This window comes from Portunus trituberculatus, chromosome 47, assembly GCF_017591435.1.
Source record: "Portunus trituberculatus isolate SZX2019 chromosome 47, ASM1759143v1, whole genome shotgun sequence".
Classification (NCBI taxonomy): Eukaryota; Metazoa; Arthropoda; class Malacostraca; order Decapoda; family Portunidae; genus Portunus; species Portunus trituberculatus.
This window is the reverse complement of record NC_059301.1, coordinates 26,398,250-26,420,749: the sequence shown is the minus strand read 5'-3', so window position 1 is coordinate 26,420,749 and position 22,500 is coordinate 26,398,250. Positions and strand designations below refer to the sequence as shown.

Sequence of the window (22,500 nt, the reverse complement as noted above, 5' to 3'; positions counted from 1 at the left end):
CAGATATCTCCTTCCATTGCTAGACATAATACCAGTGATGCACAACCCACCATAACTATGTAAAGTACTGCGACAGAAGCCAATGCTCTCCATTCAGATATTGGAGTTCCATTCGTTCTTTCGGTAACTGGAAATGTTTCTTTTGTCTCTATGTGTCTTCCTATCTGTCTGTATGTATTTAACTGTTTGTTTTGCCTGTCTCTGTGTCTACCGGTTTCCTCTTTGTCTTTCACTGTCCTATTATTTCTCTCTCTCTCTCTCTCTCTCTCTCTCTCTCTCTCTCTCTCTCTCTCTCTCTCTCTCTCTCTCTCTCTCTCTCTCTCTCTCTCTCTCTCTCTCTCTCTCTCTCTCTCTCTCTCTCTCTCTCTCAGTGGTTGAGCCTGTTTGAAATTCCAGGAAACAATCACTCAATAGACGTTCCAGTCTGAAGCTCTCCCAAATTAAACACATTTGTTATTTCCTCCCTCATCATCAGGTTTAGTTTCCGTCCCTCATCTCCCGGGAGCACCGCACGCTTGGCTGTTTTTGGCGACGTGATTAAGAAAGCATTCAGAGCCACGATGAAAATTCTGTTCTCACGTGGCTGGCTTTCTATATCCCTAGTCCGTTGTAACTGCACTTTGCATGTAAATGGGGACATCTGTGTTGCGTCGGGGGCTCTAGGTTTGGGTGGCAGCGCAATTCGTGGTATCAGGAGCAAGTGAGTGTGTAGTGTGTTACTACTAAAATACTGATCTTCGTATATATTTTATTTATTTTTTTTTCCGTGTTCGACTAATTCATTACTTAGGTTACTGTATGTTTTTTGTATTAATTTCTTTAAAAGCCACTTGATAAGGCTTCAGTTAATTACAAACCCTTTGAGATATCTTTATGTGTTCTTACAGCTATATACAGGCTTTCAACTAGAAAAAAAAATCTGGAAAATCTACACGCTTCAATCATTCACTTTTTAATATTCTTGCAGATGCTTATGGTTCTGATGCTGCTAATGGTCTCGTGTCCCAGTTGAAGGGTTAAATGGTCTTGTTTCGTAAGCACTATCATTGGCAGTCAAATGGACACTTTCTTCTAATGATGGATTACACAAAATTTTAAACCACTATTAAATTCGTAAATGTAATAGAAATTTGTGAATCAGTGCTGGTTAAAAATTAAATGCTGGAACATTTGAGAAGGCGCTTTAATTAATCTTGTATGTTCAACTCGTATATTTAATTTCACGTGCCACACCATTTGTTTGTTAGTTCGTTACCTTGTTGGCAGATGGAAGTCGTGTTACTTCCAATAGATACATTACAGTTATATTTTTTCTCGCAGTTTATTCCTTGTTTTATTTTGTTCTCTGCTCTGTTTTATTCTGTTGCTCTACTCTCTTATCCTCTTTTGCACTCTGTTCTGCTTTTTTTCTATTTTTTTTTTTTTGCATTCTCTACTTTTTTTCATTTTTTTCTTTTCTACCCTCTTTTGTTTACTATTTTTCTCTTGTTTTGCTCTTTTTTGTCTTTTTTTTCTCTCTACTCTATTTTGCTCTGTTCTCTTTTCATCTTTTTCCTTTTCCCAGCTATTTTTGTTTCCTTTTTTCTCTTTTTTCTTATATTCTCTCCTCTTTTTTGTTTCTATGCTCTCTATTCGCTTTTTCTCATTTTATCTCTGTATTCATTTGCTTTCTGTTCCATTTATTTTATTATTTTGCTCTCTCTCTCTCTCTCTCTCTCTCTCTCTCTCTCTCTCTCTCTCTCTCTCTCTCTCTCTCTCTCTCTCTCTCTCTCTCTCTCTCTCTCTCTCTCTCTCTCTCTCTCTCTCTCTCTCTCTCTGCTCTCGTTTGCTTTCTTTTATTCTCTGCTCTCGCTTATTTATTTATTTTTTTTGTGGTTCCTTTTCCTTTCTTTAACTTTCTGCTTTTTTCCTTCTGTTCTCCGCTCCCGGCCTGTGTTTGTGCCGCATTAATAATAGTAATTTTGACATCATCGTTAACAACTTATCATCTACAAAGTATCTCATATTGTGTTGATTAATTGCATGTATTAATAAACTCACCTTAGTATTATAATAACGTGACAAACATACGCAATATTGTTTTTTTATGATATACTCATGTTGCTCTTACAATTGGAAATGAGGAAAACAAAGGTCAATCGCTTACATCACCGTCGATATGCCTGTCTTTTCTTGCACTCATCTGTAATACATTTCATTATATACGTTTATAATGAAGTGTTTTATTCTCTCTCTCTCTCTCTCTCTCTCTCTCTCTCTCTCTCTCTCTCTCTCTCTCTCTCTCTCTCTCTCTCTCTCTCTCTCTCTCTCTCTCTCTCTCTCTCTCTCTCTCTCTCTCTCTCTCTCTCTCTCTCTCTCTCTCTCTCTCTCTCTCTCGGTAACACAATACCCTGCCAGACACTTTAATGCGTCTTCCTTGACAGTCACCTCATACATACTGTTCTGTCTCTAAGGCGTGTGAATGGAAATGATCTTATCCCTCGATTAAATCTCCATACTGAATTCTATCACGGAGACCCACGAGTTGCTCCAAGACACGTACTAAGACTTTTCACTCAGAACTGTTCTGAGTATGGGTAGTAAGCCTTTATACTTATACATCTTATTTTTAGAAGTTTTTAAAATTATATATAAGGCTAACGATATAACGATAAGAGAGTTAAGAAGTTCTTCCATCTTATACAAATGAAATTCATTTTAACTTTAATTAAATAACATCTTTCTTTTGAGCAAATATATCTTTCTTTCCTCTAGTGAGAGCAACTTTTGTCTTTTCTGACCGCATTTTCTTTCTTTCTCACTCTCCCCTCAATCCATCCAACGCCTTCCCTTCCGAATTTCCTTCCTTTCCCCGCACACAGCGTAACATCCTTGGAAATGCAAAGAAATGTAAAGACGTCTATTTCTAAGCAAAAGACAAACAAAAAACTCCTTTGATCTTTTTCAGCCCTCTCACTATCTCTCCAGACTCACTTTTCCCTCATTTTCTCGTCTTATTTCGTTTCTTGGTATTCTTCTGTTTCTGCATTTCTTTTCCATTGCGTAATTTCAGTTTTCTTTTTCTTTTTTTTTTTTTTTTTTGTTTCATGATTTTTATTTTGTTTCTCTTGTACATCTCTTCTCTCTCTCTCTCTCTCTCTCTCTCTCTCTCTCTCTCTCTCTCTCTCTCTCTCTCTCTCTCTCTCTCTCTCTCTCTCTCTCTCTCTCTCTCTCTCTCTCTCTCTCTCTCTCTCTCTCTCTCTCTCTCTCTCTCTCTCTCTCTCTCTCTCTCTCTCTCACTTTTAATTACAGGCAAATGAATCAGAAGGAAAAGCATGGAAAAATTCTTTACAAGAGAAAATAAGTGAAGATATGAAAGAATTGAGCGAATATTGTTTTCGTTAAATTGCCAACTTTTAGTCAGATGAAATGTATTTGTCTTGAGAGACATACATCAAGCTGGAAGAGAATTTGTGTGTGCCTATGTACAAGATGAGTAAGTAACTACGGAGATGGATGAAGTGCGAATCCATGTGTGTATGTGTAGATTTACTGGACAAGGGAAGAGAGAGAGAGAGAGAGAGAGAGAGAGAGAGAGAGAGAGAGTTTGATACTGATAATGGTATTCGACAATGGCTTTCAATCTAGATATATAGTCAGGATTATTCACACATTCACAAACTAGGGCCTATTAAGTCGTAGCTCATTCATAGATCTCTAATTTTAATGTTTTGTCGTTAGTCGTCAGAGTGAGCCGGTGACTGTTAAAACCAATGACACTGAAGAGCCACCGGATATTGAAAGGCCGGAGTGCTCCATGATTCACCTGGTAATGACTCAAAATAATTACCTGTATCCATTATAATATTGTAATGATCATAAACCAACTTTGTCACACTGAGGTGAAAAGAAAAATGTAAATCTGATAAGAGACTAGAAATTTATTTTGGAAAAACTGTGTGACCAATTTTTCCAGAATATCGTAATACTAAAACTACATCTTAACCCCTTCAATCCTCGGACAAATTAGATCATTTTGTTTAAATTATGAAGCATCTATGGAGGTCAGAAGATTAATGGCCAGTAATCACTATTTTGATACCTCATATGAGTTTCAGAAGCTATATAAAACCACCAGATAGTAAGCAGAATGAATATGGAAACGCGTCATGGCATTGAAGAGATCAGTTTATCTGGTATGTTGTTGCGTTCGTTCATTCATTTCACACAGCGACTCGTTTATCTTACCCTGGTTGTCACACATATATACTTATTCGAGTGTAAATATCAGATTATCAGGTAAAACTAAATATTACTTCGTGATTCCTATTTTAAACACTCTGAAAGATGAATCCTAACTTGTATTATTTGAGGCCTCTATGCATTTGTTTTACGAAGACTATAATTAATTAGAGCTTGAGAGGAAAACCATTCTGACCTTTTGAATAAGATATACAATTTTCCAAGTGACAAGATTTTACTGGGAACGGATTAGTAATCTAATGGGTCTTACAGTCACTGCTGATGCGCTCTGACCTCGTGATGGATGTTCGGTGTTTGGAGGAATGCGAGGCTCGGTATAATGTCCGGATATCATAAGCATCGCTGTGCGAAAATGGAATTATATGATGCGTTTCAATACCTAAAGAATTTTTGCATCAAAGTATTACAGAGAGAGAGAGAGAGAGAGAGAGAGAGAGAGAGAGAGAGAGAGAGAGAGAGAGTGAGTCTTTCTATCTGCCTGTTTTTCTGTGTCTAATTAGATAACTCTGTATCCGTTTTCCTTTATGTTTTTGTGAGTTTATATGTTTAATTAAAACTGCAACAAGGATATGTGTGTACAGCTGTCTGCTCTCATACCTCGAGCTATGGTAATCCTCCAGAAGTAGTTTGTTTGGTTACATCACATCCTGGCTGGTTTTCACAATATTGTATAATATGAAACAAAACGAAGGGAAGCTCGGTAACGTGGCGGGTTTCGTGTCTCATATGTTAAGGGATTTGTTCTTATCTGCATAGTAAGCAAGGAATAAACACTTAAGCATGAATATTACGTTAATTTTGGACTATAGAATACAAGCACACACACACACACACACACACACACACACACACACACACACACACACACACATTATTAAGGGACTGGTTTCCTATGAGTCATTAAGTTCTAGTGTTTTAAATTGCATCGAATCTTTAGCAATTATTTTGTTATAATGACTGGACCTCTTCCAATAATGATTTTGATTATGATTGTAGAGATAATAATAGTGATAGTGATGGTTAGTAGAGATAATAATAGTGATAGTGATGGTTATATTCTCTCAAGCGGTAACCAAATACAATTTCCTTTACTAACAACAATTTTGGAGGATATTAACGGATTAACTGGAATAACGCATCAGTGTATAAAAAGATGCAAGTAATCCAGCTATATTTAGTCTTCCTCTAAAAAAATTACTTCAGGGGAAAGAGGTAATAGTGTCTCGTACAGGTGTCATTGTTTCATCCAGGTATCTACAGAAAGGTTAGTGTGGGGGATATGCGCAGTGAGTTCAGGTGTTTGATCGAAGGGCCTTTACCTGTATTTAATTATTTTTGTCTCTTCTCTGGTGCACAGAGTTATACCAGAGTGACGGAAGGAAAACTAGACAGAGGACAGGTGGAAGGGCATTGCACAATGAAAGAGAACACAAGCGGAAGAGGAAGAGAGGGGAAAACATTGTTGATGGTGAATGAATAACTCTTGTATGAGGATGTTCCAGATTTTTTTTCTATTTGTTCTTTCGTTTTTTTTTTTTCTCTCTCTCTCTTTTCCTCCCTCCCTTTCTCTGCTGCTTTCTGTCTGTCTGTCTGTCTGTCTGTCTATCTATCTATCTATCTCTCTCTCTCTCTCTCTCTCTCTCTCTCTCTCTCTCTCTCTCTCTCTCTCTCTCTCTCTCTCTCTCTCTCTCTCTCTCTCTCTGTTTGTGTGTGTGTGTGTGTGTGTGTGTGTGTGTGTGTGTGTGTGTGTGTGTGTGTGTGTGTGTGTGTGTGTGTGTGTGTGTGTGTGTAATTCACCTCGGTCTTCTGCTGGTCACCCAGCCAGTCTTCCCCATTACGGAGCGAGCTCAGAGTTCATAGACCGATCTTCGGGTAGGACTGAGACCACATCAACACATAACACACACCGTGAAAGCGAGGCCACAACCTTTCGAGTTACGTCCCGTACCTATTTACTGCTAGGTGAACAGGGGCCACACATTAAGAGGCTTGCCCATTTGCCTCGCCGCTTACCGGGACTCGAACCCGGCCCTCTCGATTGAGTCGAGCGTGTTAACCACTACACTACTCGGTGTGTGTGTGTGTGTGTGTGTGTGTGTGTGTGTGTGTGTGTGTAATTCACTGTTTGATCTGCTGCAGTCTCTGACGAGACAGCCAGACGTTACCCTACGGAACGAGCTCAGAGCTCATTGTTTCCGATCTTCGGATAGGCCTGAGACCAGGCACACACCACACACCGGGACAACAAGGTCACAACTCCTCGATTTACTAGGTGAACAGGGGCTACACGTGAAAGGAGACACACCCAAATATCTCCACCCGGCCGGGGAATCGAACCCCGATCATCTGGCTTGTGAAGCCAGCGCTCTAACCACTGAGCTACCGGGCCGTGTGTGTGTGTGTGTGTGTGTGTGTGTGTGTGTGTGTGTGTGTGTGTGTGTGTGTGTGTTGTGTAAATAGGTGTTTCTAGTCCTTTTTCTACGTAATGTGTGTTGATTTGTTTTTTTATGTAACGTGTCTGTAGTTGTCTCATTATTGATATGAAAAGTTAAATAAAAAAATGTCAATCCCTCTCAATCTTACTTCAAGGGAATAAAATAAAAGTTTTTTTTTTGTAGTTCACAGAAATGAAAGAGCGCAACGATCAAGAATAAAAGAAAACTACAAGTGAATTTAACAAAAATAAAACTGTACAAAGAGTTGCCAAATCTCTTAGTGTTTATCGATATTAAAGATTATATTATGTCAAGAGTGGGTAAAACGGGTCATCATGTCCAAAATACAAATAATTTTAATTTAAAGTAGGTAAAATAATGAATGATGTGAACGTAACATAAGATATAGACAACGCTAATGATCTTAGTGCATATCTACCAATAACTCAAGGTTTTTAACTGGCAAGGGAAACGTTTCGTTGTATTCAATGTATGTCACTAGTCTCGCAAAAATATAATTCTCATTGCAGCCAAAACTTGATGTGTTAGATTTTTATTTTTGTTGCTCAAGACTAGACTGTGTGTGTGTGTTTTATGATTTTTTTTTTTAAGTAATGGCCTATAGCGCCCGTAGGTATACTTGAAGAGTATGGGAAGGGCTGTCCAGTTTCCATTCATTAGTGGCGCAGGCAATTTTGTTTATTTATATTAGGGCCCATAACATCACCCAAGCGCATCTTTTGTGTAAAGCATTTAGACCTCCACCCAAAACTTGGGTATCATGGTGACATGTAGGTAACTTTAAACCACTCGACAAATGACAAAGTTTCAAGGTGGCATGTGATGGGATTCGAACTTACGCATGGACGAATGTGTAGCTGTGTGTGGAGGGACTTGTACTCATGAATATGTGCACTTTTTTCATCTTTATCTCTCTCTCTCTCTCTCTCTCTCTCTCTCTCTCTCTCTCTCTCTCTCTCTCTCTCTCTCTCTCTCTCTCTCTCTCTCTCTCTCTCTCTCTCTCTCTCTCTCTCTCTCTCTCTCTCTCTCTCTCTCTCTCTCTCTCTCTCTCTCTCTCTCTCTCTTCTTAGTCTCCAGATGGTGAGTTGACAGGCCGCGACCATTAATTACTTGTACTTTTCTCTTCCTCCAGGTGGTGAGTTGACAAGCCACGACGTACGTAACTTGGGTAGTTTGAGCCAGGTCAGTGCCCACCAGTTTCTCAGGCGTGGCCAGAGGGAGGATGGAGGCAGGAAGGAGGAATGAAATTATATATCAAAGGGAACAATTTTACTTATGCTTTACATTTTACGGGGACCAGTCAGACACTCTTGCTGTTTGATGTTGAAGGTTGGGGTAAAAGAAATGTGCAAATAAGTGTTAATTTGATTATGATTTCACTAAATGGCTTTGATCCTTCAAGTGTTGAATTTTTGCAACTAATCGTTCTGGGAATTTCTGCTTTCACCAGAATCACATATTTTCGTTAACTACTTCATTGTAAATATAAACATTACTTTTTGCATTTTTTTTTTCTTTCTCTGTTAAAAGGGAAGTGTTGTCACGCTCACTTTAGTCAAATCTGGAAAAAAAATTCTAAACTTGCATTACCTCTACCATTTTCTTGTGGGTCAGAAATTATGATACACGTAGCAAAGAAAAGGTCTTAAAAATGAAATTTGTACTTTAATTCTCACTGAAAAATCAATATATTATTAGAGAACATCTGATAGAAACATTTTCTTTGAAAGTGAGAAATAGAAGCAAGTGTAGATACGTTATGTTGTTACCATTGGAATTGAGAACAGGCAAATAAACCAACAGAAGGAAGAACACCAAAGGTAGGTAACATGGCGGAAAGACAGGCAGAGAGGATGGGGCAGGGAAACGAGAAGAGGAAATTCGCATGGTCGAGCCGCAATGGACGAGGCTGACAGAGACAAGTGAGGGAGGTTGAGAGAGGTCGTCTGCCGAGGAATTGCATCTAGTAGTGACGGTGGTGATGACTGACGATGGCAATAATAAAAAGGACGATGTCTTGAATTCTTCGTAGATTTTTTTTCTCTCTTTATAGAATATTTTGAGATCCTTTTCCCTGAAAGCATGATCTAACTCACTAGAGTGGTTTCTAATGACAAATAAACTTGAATTTGAGATCTGTTTGCCTGTCCTAAAGGAGATACCCTTGTGTTCACACATACGTAGTTTTAAGTTCGGCTTGTTGAGCCGATGTGCCCTGTCGTACAACTGGGACAGCAAGATTTGTATACTATGTTTGAGCTGAAGGGATCGGGTAGCCTATTCTTATGTCTAAACAGAGAACCAATAGTATTTGTATTAACAAAAATAAATCTAAAGGTTAGATCTGGAGCATGTTTACGTAACGGAGTTGTTAATAGATTCCTCACCTGATAGATGATATGACCTTGGCAAGGTAATTTAAGATACGTGACAAGCTTTTATCTCAGTTCTCTTATCCTTATTGAGATGCATGTGAAACAGTTTTTATGTAATAAATTTAGCAATAAGGATAAGAGAACTGAGATAAAAGCTTGTCACGTATCTTAAATTACCTTTCCAAGGTCATATCAGGTATCAGGTGAGGAAACTATTAACAACTCCGTTACGTAAACATGCTCCAGATTCAACCTTTAGATTTATTTTTATTAATACAAATACTATTGGTTCTCTCTTTAGACATAAGGATAGGCTGCCTTAGCCCTTCAGCTCAAACATATCTTGCTGTCCCAGATGTACAACAGGGCACATCGGCTCAATAAGCCGCAACTTAAAATTATATATGTATGAGCACAGGGGCATCTCCTTCACGATAGGTAAACAGATCTCAAATCCAAGTTTATCTGTCATTAGAAATCTTTCTAGTGAGTCAGATCATGGTTTCAGGGTACAGGATTTTAAAACATTGTATAAAGCGAAGACGCAATCTGAATTAAGAATTGCTGAATCACTTTGTATTCATAAATATAAACCTAGATGTTTTTTTGTCCAGGACCTCTCTGTCCAAGGATATTTGGAGAGTGTACGTGTCCCATCACTCACTCTTTCCATTTTGTTTCAATGTTTTGTCTGAAGATGGGATTACGTTTTTCCGAAATGTCACAATAATTTGATCAAGAGTTTTAAACAGAAAATTATTTTACTGCTAATTTTCTTCAACCTCTACATCCTACACTTTGGTGGATCTACACTCAACCAAGTATATATATATATATATATATATATATATATATATATATATATATATATATATATATATATATATATATATATATATATATATATATATATATATATATATATATATATATATATATATATATATATATATATATATATATATCCCAAGCTTTTTCTTTCCTTATCTCTCTATAAGAGGGAAAATAATATTTATGATAAAACTGAGACCAATCATGTAGTTACTCTTATCTCAGTCTTATTTTGGGTGAAGTGATATTTGTCACCAGATTTATCCTCGTGTGTATAAAATCAGTGGGGTTTTCACGGACGCTCCTTAGTGTGTAGATAATGATAAAGCTCACCTGTCAGTGACGCATTCATTACCTTGGGTCGTAATGATTCTTAACCTGTACTTCACTGGACGGTTATCAGGAATGCATAAATGGCAGACCCAAAATTACCAAGAGCTCTGGAATTTGATCTGTAAAATTAAAGAAGAGCTACCGTTTCATTCATGTGCAATGTAACTTTGTATTTTGTGTCCTATTAGTGTCTAACTTTTTAATAAGTTCAACAATTTCCATCCTTTTATTCGTGTTCATTGCATTATCATTGTATATTGAATTATGCTGAAATGTAATGCCACTCTCTATTCCGTGCCGGATTAACACAGACACGCGTCACTGTCCTGAAAATTTGTGGTATTGAAAGGGAGTAAAATCTTTGTGCCTAAGATGTCTTTTGAAAACATATTACCTTGAAATATCAGCCGAAAGTGGCACTGCAAAAAACATAAAAAGATACGCTTTCGAATATCAAAACGTCTGCAAACACACACACACACACACACACACACACACACACACACACACACACACACACACACACACACACACACACACACACACACACACACACAGAAGTATTCGTGTTATTATCATAAAATGTTTCACCTGACATCTCCAGAAATGACCACGAGAGAGAGAGAGAGAGAGAGAGAGAGAGAGAGAGAGAGAGAGAGAGAGAGAGAGAGAGAGAGAGAGAGAGAGAGAGAGAGAGAGAGAGAGAGAGAGAGAGAGAGAGAGAGAGAGAGAGAGAAAGTGTGTGTGTGTGTGTGTGTGTGTGTGTGTGTGTGTGTGTGTGTGTGTGTGTGTGACGTTGACAGCTTTCTATATACAAGGTAAGGTGTGTTAGTCTTTTCTCTTTATCTCACTGAATATTGTGTTTGGATGTGACTCCCAGGTGTGAAGAGGAGGAGGAGGAGGAGGACGAGGAGGAGGAGGAGGAGCAGGAAGAGAAGGAGGAGGAGGAGGAGGAGGAGGAGGAGGAGGAGGAGGAGGAGGAGGAGGAGGAGGGAAGTGAGAGAAGGATAAGAAGGAGACTACGATGTAATGTCTAGTAGGTGAAGGAGGAGGAAAGGGAGAGAATAAGTTATATCCGTGAAAGGCGTTTCGTTGACTTGATAGAATATGAGATGTCTACCTTGCAACTTCTCTCTCTCTCTCTCTCTCTCTCTCTCTCTCTCTCTCTCTCTCTCTCTCTCTCTCTCTCTCTCTCTCTCTCTCTCTCTCTCTCTCTCTCTCTCTCTCTCTCTCTCTCTCTCTCTCTCTCTCTCTCTCTCTCTCTCTCTCTCTCTCTCTCTCTATCATTCAGTGTCCATAGCTCCTCTTTGTTTTGAATCTCATCAGCCATTCTAATAAATACAAACAAACACACACACACACACACACACACACACACACACACACACACACACACACACACACCGCGTAGTGTAGTGGTTAGCACGCTCGACTCACAATCGAGAGGGCCGGGTTCGAGTCCCGGAAGAGGCGAGGCAAATGGGCAAGCCTCTTAATATGTGGCCCCTGTTCACCTAGCAGTAAATAGGTACGGGATGTAACTCGAAGGTTGTGGCCTCGCTTTCCCGGTGTGTGTTGTGTGTTGTGGTCTCAGTCTTACCCGAACATCGGTCTATGAGACTGGCTGGGTGACCAGCAGACGACCGAGGTGAATTACACACTCACACACACACACACACACACACACACACACACACACACACACACACACACACACACACACAAATACATAGAAATTATTGTATAATTTATGGCAAAATTAGATGAGCATATACATTAGTCTAGAGATAACAACTAGATCGATAGACAGCTTGAATGTCGTGTGTGTGTGTGTTCGCCTGCTGGTCACCCAGCCAGTCTTCCCCATTACGGAGCGAGCTTCGAGCTCATAGACCGATCTTCGGATAGGACTGAGACCACAACACACTCCACATACTGGCAAAGCGAGGCCACAACCCCTCGAGTTACATCCCGTACCTATTTACTGCTAGGTGAACAGGGGCTACACATTAAGAGACTTACCCATTTGCCTCGCCGCTCCGGGACTCGAACCCGGTCCTCTCGATTGTGTGTCGAGCGTGCTAATCACTACACTACGCGGTGTGTGTGTGTGTGTGTGTGTGTGTGTGTGTGTGTGTGTGTGTGTGTGTGTGTGTGTGTGTGTGTGTGTGCTCACTGGTGTGTGGGCGGGTGTGACGGTAACTAATAAACAAGCGATACGGAGAACTAATGTTAATTATATACAAAAGCGAAATGGATTCACGTCTAGTGTGCACCTGGCTGTGACATGTTTACTCTTAGCTAGGCTGCTGCTTCTGTGATACCGTCAGCTGTGCAACATGGTAATAGGGAAATAGGAGAGGTGAGGCGAGACATAGGTAGAGAATAAAGCTACATCGTGCTGTGTTGTTGTTGTTGTTTTTTTGGTCTTGATTATTTATGTTTTGAAAGGGGCATGTGATATAAATTTCCTATTTTCAAAAATATATTAGGGAGAACGATCAAGTATAAAAAATATTCTAAAAAATTACTCCAAATTGTCGTTCTATAAAAAAATAAATGGTAGGAAAGCCATGTGAGAAGTCAGTTTGTTTCTTTAGGATGTTTTGATTCTCTGCAGTACGAACGGTTAAGGATATGAAAAAAAAATCATAGAAAATGTTCTCTTAATCACCGCTGCTAATAAGAAAATATTAAGAGAACCGAAGAAGTCAGCTTATTTTCTGGGATATTTTGATATTCCGCTTATGAAATGGGTTTAATCATAACCAGCAGGCAGTACGAAAACAAGAAGAGAGCTCCAGTGTTCATCAGGAAAACAAAGTGATGGCACTTATCAATTCTTGTGTTAAGAAAATGTCCTGAATAGGGATGAAAGTAAGTAAGAAGTCGTACTCAGTGGAGTTATATTACTTAATGAGAAGCACTTGTTGATTATATTTTGAAAGCCGCAGGAGGACTCTTGAGTGGGCGAGGAACTCATTAAGAGAAAGAAGAGATTCATACATGACACTTTCTCTGCATTTATCTTTTTATATTTTTATAGATGAGCAAGCATAAGATGTTTTTGCATCTTGATCTGAAGTATATGAAGGAGATATTTAATTAGTCTAGCACTATCTGAGTAATTGCAGTATTTCTAAACATTATAATTGGTCAATTTTCTTGTGTGTGTGTGTGTTTTTTTTTATTTGTGTGTGTGGATATACATAGATTCTGTACTTTAACAGTTTTCATTAGTAAAAATGGCAGTGTTTGTGTTTGCTTGTTTTTTTTTCAGTTGATAACTCGTAAGGTTCTGGATGTTTCTAATACGGTGTGCATAACACATACGATAGCTTCTCAATGAGTATTTTATGCTTTAATAGTTTTTAAACAGATTTTAGATAAATATAAATCGCGATCATGATATATTTTTTTATATCTAGCTGATTAAGTGACAAGTGCTGTTTTGTGTAAATGTATTAAGAGTTCCACGTGTGTATATATATATATATATATATATATATATATATATATATATATATATATATATATATATATATATATATATATATATATATATATATATATATATATATATATATATATATATATATATATATATATATATATATATATATATAATATAACAAATATAACTATAGAAAATCTCTACACTTGAAAATTCTCTTCACTTCAAAATTCGCGATGAAATAACTAAATCTTGGCATTGGAAACTAACTGGCAAAGGAATATTATACCTAACTCGTTAAGAAGATACTTCACCACGCACGGTGCTTTTATCAGGAAACATATTAATGTTCCCGACGTTAGGCGTGCAGATAGTGAAGCAGTATCCTTTCAAGCCTTTATACGCAACCAGGATGAGGAGTGATTCATGGCGAGGCTGTTTTGGTTTATTTATCGACACTGAAAAGAGATTTTGAGGAAATGTAGTGGATTGAAGCCTTTCTGACAGGTGTGTGTGGTGCGGGTTATGATCGTTATGATAGAGATATTGCTTTGATTTCTATTTTTTGTCTTATATTTTTCTTCTGTCTCACTTAATGCTATAAAGCATATTATGGAATTACTACATGTGTGTGTGTGTGTGTGTGTGTGTGTGTGTGTGTGTGTGTGTGTGTGTGTGTGTGTGTGTGTGTGTGTGTGTGTGTGTGTGTGTGTGTGTGTGTGTGTGTGTGTGTGTGTGTGTGTGTGGACATCGTCAGCGTATCGAGAGCATGTGCTTTTGCCTGATGACGGTTTGGGCGTTAGTTGCTGCTGGCTGTTGCTTGCTTGTGTGCAGTTCATACTGTCCCACTCCCGAAGGAATACGATTTTGAGCTCAATCAATCATCAACACTCCATACACTGAGTGAGACGTGGTAATCCATCACACGGGGTGGAGTGGACGCCATGCACCGCCCAGTGTGGTCTGCATGACACAACACTTGCAGACTCAGAGGTACGAAACAAGCACTGTAGGAACTTTACATACTGTATTTAAGATTTAATGTTATTGTATTTATTTCAACTGTATTTGCTCACTTTAAAATTATTTATTCTTTTTTATTTTCCATTTGTTTATTTATGTATATGTAATTTTATTTGTCGGATGTCGCCTTCTAATTATGGAATATAATCTTGTTTGTGAATCATTACAATTGCATATTGAGTTAGTGTCAGTCACTAAATTCACATCATCTTCGATGTCAGATTACTGGGGATTCTGGTAGATGGTTTTATAACTCAGGGATCTTAACGAGAAAGGCCGAGACCCCGTGCTGTAAAGCTTAAGACAGCAGTGTTAGGCCAGTCTTGGGTAAATTATCGAAACACATGAGCAAGTAATCCAGTAATTTAAGATTTTAGGAACTGTGCTTATGATTTGGCCAGGTAAATTGATTTTGGATTATTCATATGAGATAAGAAAAAGAGATTAATGTGCGTGCATGAATACAGTGAATTGTTATTTAATGAGTGATGAAAGATATACTTTAACCTAACGTGTAACTTCTTTCTCTTTTTTGTTCTTTTTTCCTGTATGTGTGAAAGTTACTATTAGACACCCCAAAGAAAAAAAAAGAAAAAATATAAGTATAAAAATATGACAGAAAACAGCTCTATTTCCATTGTATACCAGCTATTTTCTCTTGTATTCCACAGCTGTTATTTACATACCAACATGTGCCTCTCTCCACTTGTCCATTGAAGTGTACAGTACCACAAACACTCCTCTCCTCTCCCTTTGTATCCGTTTATTGCTTCCTCCGGTTACTGAATAGAAAACGCAGGATGATAAAGTCTCAGTTTTTGGGGGGAGGGTTAGCGAGAGGCGCGGGACATTATCACGCTTTGTTGGGACTCCTCTCTGTTTCCACTGCAGATGTGTTTGCTTTGATGACACAGCCACACGAAAGGACTCACTCACCTGTTTCCTCTTAGACAGTCTATGGCCATTTTCTCTCATACACATCCCTTTTCTCTCTCAGTATATTCTCCCTTTTCTCATCCAATCTGTCATTTAACATCATCCCGACTCTTCTTTTCCTCTCCTTTCCTCTCCATTTCTTCCCTGATGCCTCTCGTGTCCTCTCCTCTTCCTCTTTCCTGCCATCCCATAAAATATTGCCCCTAAACTTATTCCATACTTGCGTGTATCGAAATTTAATGGACTTCCATTTCTCAGCCTCATATCTAATTCCTTTCACATGCCCTTCATCATTCTTTTTCGCGTTTTCTTTCGACTTGCCTTTTATTTCTTGTCTCTTCCTCCCTTAATCTCGGTCGTTTTTCCTTTACTATTCCTCCTCTTCCTCCGTTTATTTTCATCACATCGCCGTATTTTTCTTCTATTTTTTCTCTTTTCTTTCATTCTTCTTTCTCTGTTTTCTTTTTTTCCACCTCCCTCTATGATTCCATCCATTATTTTTTTTATGTACCATCTCCTTTTCCTTTCCCCTTTACAAAACTTAAATTTCTCTTCCTTTTCCCTTCCTTCTTCATATTTCGCAATGTCATATTATGCTGCTCCCATCACGACTCAATCCCATGTTTTACTTCCCCTTTCTTATCTCTTTGTCTTTCCTTCCCTTTCTTTCACCACATTTCCCTTCACCATATGTTCCCCTCATAACTTCCTTCTCGTTCCTTACCCCTTCCTCCTCTACCCTATCCCTGTAGCTAAATAAATGAGATATTGGATTCTGAGGTAAGGACGGGGAGGAAGCGAGGCCATTCCTGCCACGGTATTCAATATACGTGCAAATGATTGACTCCTGCACACTGGTTTTGTGTATTTGTGAGTGTGAGTGTGGGAGAGCGAGGCAGGAGTGTGGCATGAAGAACCCATTTGTGTTTGGTCTTATTTGCATGCGGAAAGAGAGAGAGAGAGAGAGAGAGAGAGAGAGAGAGAGAGAGAGAGAGAGAGAGAGATTAGAAGAGGAGGAAGAAATACCAGAATTTTTTTAATAAATTTGCACGTTAGTTCATATGTATTGCTCTCTCTCTCTCTCTCTCTCTCTCTCTCTCTCTCTCTCTCTCTCTCTCTCTTGTATGGTTGCGGCTGATTATTGTTGAAATATTAGGAGTTTATATGTTTTTATTTTTTGTCGGCGTCTGTATATTATCCTTGATGTGGTTTGAAATTATTCAATCTATTAATTGATTTGACTAAGCCCGTCATTTCCATAAACATTATTTTTCTTTTTATTACAGTATACCATGAAGGCAAAATATGAAGTGTTTCTGTGTTATAATACTGAATTACATCCATGAGAGTTTATCCATTATATATGTTTTTTTTTTCATATTCACATTTTGTTGTTGACATTCTAGCTTTAACGTTTCTGATAAATGTGGTTTTCTTTTTTTTTTTTTTTTTTTTTTGAGTTTTTAGACGTGATATTTTCTTAAAGTTCACCTTCGTTCATCTTTTCCCATTTATTTATCAGTAGGTCCAGAAGGCAAAAAGCATGATAGCAGGAGAAGTTGAAAGAGAGCATGTGGTACTCTAGAATAAACACGTGGAAAAAGAGGTTCGTAGTGGAGTATGATTAGCATCAAGGAAAATGGAAATACACATGATTGAAATACATGAATGACCATAACACTCTTCTTTTTTTAGCTTTTATGCTTAAATATTTCCTAGGATGTAAAAAAAAAAGTAAAAGCTTCTATTCTTATACACATAACAAATAAAAAAAAATGCAAAGTAAAATTGTTTCATATCGTACCGAGGAAGGATTAGTTTTTTTTTTTCTCTATCTCTATTGTTATACCTCTCCGTTCGACAGGAGGAACGAAACTCCCATGCACAAAAAAGGAAAGAATTGAAGTGTATCATTCCCAAACTTCTTTCATAACACACACAAAGGACGGACGAAAAAAGAAATTTATGGAGTGATCCGCAAGGAGAGACTGTATCAGATAACTCGGAATTGCAAAGCTACTTGTAAACGTGAAGTGGAAAAGGGTGGTACGTTGAATTGAGAGAACAAAGGAATAAGAGGATTAGTCCATTGAGTGAAAGAGAGAGAAGTTAAAAGAGATTACATACAAGTTGGTAAAAAAAAAGTAAGGACAAATATCCAAAAGAGAGTTATCGAGGGAGAGTGGATTGTTAATAGAGGAAGCAGGTTAGTGGTCGAGCCGATTGATTGGTAGAATTAATCTAGCTGACAATGTACGACTTATCATGGCACTTCCCTTGCTGAGAGACGCCAGATATTGACCTGGTTTTATAAGAAATTTCTGACATGGAATGGAAGAAGAATCTCGTCATGATATTTCTGTCTCCTTAAATAAACGCCAGATATTAGAGCGGCGTGGCCTTATGATGAATTGTTGTTGTTGTTGATGGGTGTAATGCTCATACTCTCCTTAGAAGAGGAGGAAGAAATACCAGAAAATTTTTAATAAATTTGCACGTTAGTTCACATATATTGCTCTCTCTCTCTCTCTCTCTCTCTCTCTCTCTCTCTCTCTCTCTCTCTCTCTCTCTCTCTCTCTCTGTTTCTCGTGCGAATTCGGGGTTTCGGGTGAGGAACATGAGGTGCGCTGGAAATGCGTTTTTTTTTTTTTTTTTTTTTGCAATAATGTAGAAAAAAATCCCATTAAAAAGTCTACGGACATTTCACTGCACGTTTCCTTAGGGTAACGTTATGTAAGGTTAGGTTTAGGTTAGGTTAGGTTAGGTCAGCGTCCTTGCTGAAATTTACTTGAAATTTATGGAATTTATACGAATTAGTGAATTTACGAAAGTTGTAGTGAACCTTCCTTAGAGTTTAGGATGGCCATTTCCTTCACACCCCCTTAGTTACGCAAAAAAATACGCATTTCCGACGCATTTCATGTTTCCCACCCAAACCCCGCATTCCCACCTGTTCCCAAGCTTGTTGGGGGTTGGATGGGGGAGTATGGGCAAAAACTAGAATTTTACCTGTTGATGTTTAAGAAAAGAGAAATATTGATGAAAAAAAAAACTTTACAGGTGTCGGTATGAGGGCGCTGACCCGAAAGCAAATCGGTCCTTGCTAAACACAAGACAGCGTAAGAATTTAGAGATAAGGAAAGGAGAGAGAGCAACGTGTGTATTGCTTCAATATATATGGTGGAATTAATTCACCTTAAGTATTGAAAAGCACATCATTGGAGCCACAAAGGTGAGGAGGCGGGAAGGAACGAACGCACACTCAACCCTACTCGGAGACTGGTCGTACACTGTAGGTGGTGACAGAGAGACTACAGTATTGACAGCGCAGACAAGACACGGAAGACCAGAAAAAAAAGACGCAGTAAATAATCATGCATGAATAACAGAACAGATTGGTTAGGGTTGCTAAAACTGAGATTTGACAGATCACAGAATTGTTGGCTGAAAATCACAAATAGAGTTATCAGAGTCCACGTACCGGCACAATGACTTCAAAGGACAGGGGTGGAGGGAACAACACAAAAGATGCAGAAAGGGAAAGCTCCGGTCATATTGAGATGTAGAGGAAGTGAAGCGTTACAGGAAGAGTGAATGGAGTGAATAAGGGTTATTTCTTGATGCGAGAATAAGGAACAATACGGAATGAATAGCAAAAGATTGGAGAAGTGAATTAAGCTAACGTGGTTAGGGCAAAAATGTAAGACAGGAGAATTGTGAAGGAGAGATTGAATGGGAATTCCACCACTGCAGGTGTTCTATATTATTTTTTTTCACTTTAGGCGACAGGTCACAAATGCTTCCACGTTTAATGACTGATGGATACAAAAATACACTATTATTGGTGAAGGAAACTAGATTATGGTTACCCCTTTGAGAGTGAACAAAAACATAAGCACTTAATGACTATCGCTAAAAGCCATTAGAGCTACAAAAGGCAGATCTTGAACATTTAATACTTACCATTTGTCTTCATCATTGATATGATTGTCCAACTTACGCTGCTCACTTTACACGTTCATGTCTAGTTAACGCTAGTCGCTTACAACCCTGTTTTTAAATTGTGTCTTACTCTTTTCTTGTCTGTCTTGTAACCATTCACACGTAATGCAACTTGTTTCCTGACGAAAGGGTAATGTTAAGAGGGATATTTTGATGGTGTTTTATGAAGACTGGCTGATCAACTGGTTGCATTTTAGCCCAAAGACATGGAGTTCGTAAGGTGCCACACATGAAGATGGAAATAGTCTTAAGGAAAACAGTGAAAAGATTTGTTTGTTATTAAGCCAAAGCCATGATTGGAATGAATGTATGGAGGTGTAATTCCCTTAAATAGACATGTAACAAGGTACTCTTAATGTAATATCTACAAATAAATTTTACGTTTCTAATAATAAATTGCTTATATATCAAGAGCTTTGCTACAACTAAGAGGTAGAAGTTGTTTTCAGATAGGGTCTCCTATTATCTTTTGCATTTATAGAATATGACATCACTAAGTGTGACTGTACATAAAACATATATGTGGAAGTGAAACTACAATATACAGGGGATGGTCATGACAGTTCAGTTTGGTTCATCATACTGATACGTGTTCAGAGTGATAGTCTTAGAAACACGTCGGGATGAAAGTGAAAATGAGAAGTACAATGGAGAATGCTGTTCCTCCAATGGTCTGGTATTAACTGTGGGCAGAGAGGAAAAACCCAAGAGTGAGTGTTATGGCTACAGGAGAGAACAGGGAATCGAAGGTGAACAGTTTCAAAGCCAACAGTGCGAGAATCAGTCAGCAGCAGGGAAGGAGGAGATGAGACAACACACACGTTAGAGACACGTTTGAGGAGAGGAAATGAAACAGGTGATAAAGTTAAACTGTCTGAGGGTTGGCAGCAATAGAGAAAAGTGGTTTTGAAGAGGAAATTGAAGAGAGAACGAGAAAGAGATGCATAGATAGATAGATACAGAGAGAGAGAGAGAGAGAGAGAGAGAGAGAGAGAGAGAGAGAGAGAGAGAGAGAGAGAGAGATTAAAAGAACTGATAATAAAAATAACATGAAAAGTAATATGTTTATGTGAAATACAAATAAAATTTTCATCAAAGTAAACGTGAAAAGGTAAAAAAAAAAAATATAAACGAAGAGCTTTTAAAACTGAAATAGAAACCCTTCGCGAAGATCATTTAATATTTTTTGGGAGGGGATTAAAGTTACATAAAATGAGAGGAAAGGAGGTTGACGGAGCGCTGGTGAAATGGCCTAAGCAACGGTGGTAGTAGGGTACCATCACGTTATGAGAAGAGAACATCTCTAGCCACTGATGGGAGCTTGGAGAAAACCGATCGGTGGAAAAAGATCAAGAGGAAGGCAGCGCATCTACTCGGAAGGAGGTGGATCACTGGAGTAGAAGAATCGACTTGTGGAGAATGATGCCTCGGATGGCCAGCTAAAGAACAGACTCATTTCTGTAAGTGATTTTTATTGTAAGAAGATAACAAGCTACTGCAACTTTTTTTTCTTTGCGGGGAGGGTCTCTGTGAATACTGTGGTTTGCTTGTGTTTGCTTTAGAACCTGATTACCTTCGGGTCTCTTCTTTTCTCGCCCCTGAAACACATTTTAAGATCCAACTATTATTTATATTTAAATGATGAAACTCTGAACAGAATATCCAGACTGCAATGATTTTGAAGACTCTGAGTGTGTTTGAATCAGGTACCGACGTCCCACGAATTTTTTCAATCTTCCTGTATCGCTACCAAAGTTTATTTTCGATTTGAAGAAAACGGGATAACAGCAAAAGATTCTCGTCGACCTCTGTTTAATACCCTAACTAAACTAAATGGACAACGACACGCAATCGAGATTACTCTCCAATTGTACAAGACAGCAAGGTACACTGTCTGTGTTCCTGCCACGGTACTACGGCTACATCAGGTATCCAAGTACAGTTCTGATGAAATTTCAAGTTCTCCTGCCACATAGAACATCGGAGGCGTTGTCGATATAATGGGAGTTCGGCACTGAACACCCCAGTCCTCCGCTCAGCACAAACAAAGGGTAACTGCGCCAGAAAGGTAAATGATAACTTATCTGGAGATCTCTTGCGGCCGCCCTCCCTTTATGTGCTGGCAAAGAGCGTGCATCAGGCCCCATGTCGCGGCTGACGTGAAATTGCAATGCTTGAATACGTGTGCTCATGCCTCCTCTCATACGTTAAATTAAGTGCGCTTTGCATCATTCCGTGATTGCTTGCACCGGGGAGTATGCGTGATTCATTTGATGTGAAGAAAAATTACATGTTTTAATCTCTGTCCGTCTGTCTATCCGTTTGCCTGTTTGGCTGACTACCTGCTTGTTAGCGTCTCTCTCTCTCTCTCTCTCTCTCTCTCTCTCTCTCTCTCTCTCTCTCTCTCTCTCTCTCTCTCTCTCTCTCTCTCTCTCTCTCTCTCTCTCTCTCTCTCTCTCTCTCTCTCTCTTTCTGACCAGAACTCTCTCAGGTTCAACCTTTAATGTGGTCCATCGGGAGTCACCCTGCCAGTCTCTTAAATCACTCTCTTAGTGTGATATTGTGTGCACCAGACAGAATAGAGGTGGTAATATGTAGATCAATGGTAGTCGGGCCTTGGAACATAGTGCACTCTGGAGTACATGATTCTTTTTATTGGGTACATGGCCAGTGTGTATAAGGATGCACAGTAGTAAAATGTTATGTTAACAGAATATCACAAAATTTTATGTAATATTAATGAATTAAACTGAGACACCAACAGCTTTGAAATGTGATAAATTTGTTTTATTATGGATTGAATACCTGTATAGCAGTACTAATTGAAAGTAAAGTAGCTATTTCATAT

General features: G+C 38.6%; 1 protein-coding gene across 5 annotated transcripts in view; it reads left to right on the top strand.

The window, feature by feature from the left end:
• LOC123520649 (FMRFamide receptor-like) overlaps positions 1-22,500 on the top strand; it is a 239,432-nt gene that overhangs the window by 38,222 nt on the left and 178,710 nt on the right. Inside the window, exon 1 of one of the 5 annotated variants that reach the window (XM_045283133.1) lies at positions 7,832-7,853. The exons of the other annotated variants lie outside the window; for them this stretch is intronic. The gene's annotated coding sequence lies outside the window, so the exon portion shown is untranslated. Of the gene's footprint in view, positions 1-7,831; positions 7,854-22,500 lie in introns of those variants that run through there. 5 annotated transcript variants of the gene reach the window in all.